Consider the following 2802-nt stretch of genomic DNA (forward strand, 5'->3'; position numbering starts at 1 on the left):
TGCAAATGTATATCTGAATGAACCTACCTTTTCTATTTAACTCACAGGGAATAAACAGCTTAATGACCCAATCCATGTTTCACCTTGGCAGATCTAATTGAGCAATGATGTCATACATAAAAAGGTTCACTTCTTGGGAGAAAGCTATGGTGAGGCCCCTGGGTTGTCCTCACATGTTTAGGAACAGGCCACCCAAGAGTCAACTCCTCAAAATGGTCAGGATAAATAGCAACGGACACCGCAGACTGAAACTAACTCACGCCCATTGCTGGAGAGTGCCACACTATACTGGCCAGTCCCCAGATGCAAGTCTACACACTCATTTCACTCCTGCCATCGGGAAGAAGATATAGGAGCCTGAAAACTGTACCATGCAGACTCAGGAACATCTTCTTCCCTACGGCCATCAGGCCATTGAACACTACAACCTCCAAATAAGCTCTGAACTACATAGACTTGAGGGGATTGGTTTTGTCTTTTTGCACTATTGTTTGTTTTTATGTGTATTATTATGTGTGTATGTGTTTATATACACACACACACACACACACACACACACACACACACACACACACACACACACACATATATATATATATATATGTGTGTATATGTGTGTGTGTGTATATATATATATATATATATATATATATATATATATATATATATATTTTACACACACGGAACTTTTTTGCTTGTTTATTATATAGTTTACAGAGTATTATGTTTACATATTCTGTTGTGTTACTGGAAGTTAGAATTTCATTGTTCTATCTGGGATATATGATAATAGAACACTCTTAACTCTTGAGTTCACCACTGCAAACCAGGGCAGTGGATAGTAGAAAGATCTGGAACCTCAAGCTGACTTTTCCTTCCTTTATCTGTCAGCAGTGAAGCTAATTCAGGGACGTAATTGAGTTAGCAGACTCTCTGCAGAGCACCCCACTGTGGTATCGTGACATGGCCCTATAGCATCTCTCCATTCATGCATCCTGAACAGTAATCCGATCATAATGCCGATCTTCATCACAAAAACAGTGAGCGCACCAAGGGGGACATAACCTTTATTGCTGTGTGCCTTCTCATCTTCTGACCTTCTTTAGACCAGTACTCCACTTTAACTACCTCAACTTCTGCACCTGTAACTGGCAAGTATGAATACCAAATCAAAGCCACATAGATTGTTCCAGTAGCTGCTTCATTACTTTATTATAGTTTCGGATGAGGGTGATGGTTAGGTTCACATTCACTCACAAACATTTGAGTGAAATGTTAGAAGTGAGCCTGGTGTGATTTAAAAAATGTTACTGAACCAGAGAATTGGTTTTGTCAGTGCCAATACTGTTGGACTGGAAATATAGATAACTTTCTTTCAAACCAAGCATTTTTTTCTGGTAATCAAGAGTCACTGAATGTACAAAATATAAAATTTAAATTTAACAGACTTGGATTGAAGTACCAGCTTAGTTTAGCCTTAGAGATACATCATGGAAACAGATCCTTCGGTCCACTGATTCCATGCCAACCATCCTGTTTTACACACTCAGGACAATTTACAGAAGCCAATAAACCTACAAACCTCCACCTCTTTGGAATTTTTGGAACCCAAGATGGAATTTTCCTTTAAATTCTTAACACTTCTATTAATATTAAGGCCCATGGTACCTTCTTAAATTCCTTTATTGTTGTAGGTATAAAGTCACATATACATAGGTAATAACAATACATATTATAGATACTTTTGATTCACTATTTATGCTGAAAAGCATAATTCTGCATCTCTCATGCATAGTACCACTGAGGCAGATTATTCCATTGTGTTAAATGGGTTGTGTTTTATACGGAGGATTTAATTCATTAAATTAAAATTAGCATTCAGTAATCATACTTTGATTAGTAATCATTCATTGCTAAATAGAAGGGAAATAATTGTTCAAACAAAATGCAGCAGCGTCACAAATGTGTAATTAAAGGGGAGAAGGGAATTCTGATCAGGAAAGAGGAGATTAACCCGACATTCATGGTATTCTTAAAAAAACCCCACAATTCATGGAATGTTCCCCAGTGCCCATCGAGCAATGCATGCCTTAACACAATAAGCTTTCCCAATTAGAAACAGAGCAGTAGAAACAGTAAGATAAGCCTCTCAACATGAAGGAGATTAAGAAAACTATGGGCAACTCAATGCACAAAACTCACCAGGGAACGACCTGCTGGATGTACAATTATCTCAGCTATGCAAGAAAGTAATTGCTCTGGAAATACCTATTAAAAGATTAAAGGTTTGCGGCAGCAATTTCAGCACTGAGATGGAATGGGATGTTTTGCCAAGCTAGTTATAGATCTTCTGATGTCCCTATGACTCCCCCGTTCCCTTTCACCAGACCTTCACTACTCTTCCAAACTTTCCGCACCTGACACCCACTACCTCCATCCCCATCTCCAATCATGCTTACCGGTCCCACTCTCCATTTCTATGTCCCCGTTGCTCCCTAACTATGTCTGGGCCTTAGCTGCCTGACAGAGAAGTCAGCCTGACTGACCAGAAATTGAGTCAAACAATGCTGTTTCTCCAGACTTCTCGTCACCTGAAGGAACATGTTTGCCCAAGTTTCTTGCGCTCAGAGCTGTCTCCCGTCACCTTAACCCACACTTGCCCCAACGCCATCTCTATCTTCAACTATTCCAGCCAATGTGACAGATAAATGACAAAATTTAGGGGAAAATGAACCTGTCAAGTAAACAAAATCATATTAGACAATGAAAAGAAATCATACATCAAACATTAGATTCACTTTG

This window comes from Rhinoraja longicauda, chromosome 33 (genome assembly GCF_053455715.1).
Source record: "Rhinoraja longicauda isolate Sanriku21f chromosome 33, sRhiLon1.1, whole genome shotgun sequence".
Classification (NCBI taxonomy): domain Eukaryota; kingdom Metazoa; phylum Chordata; class Chondrichthyes; order Rajiformes; family Arhynchobatidae; genus Rhinoraja; species Rhinoraja longicauda.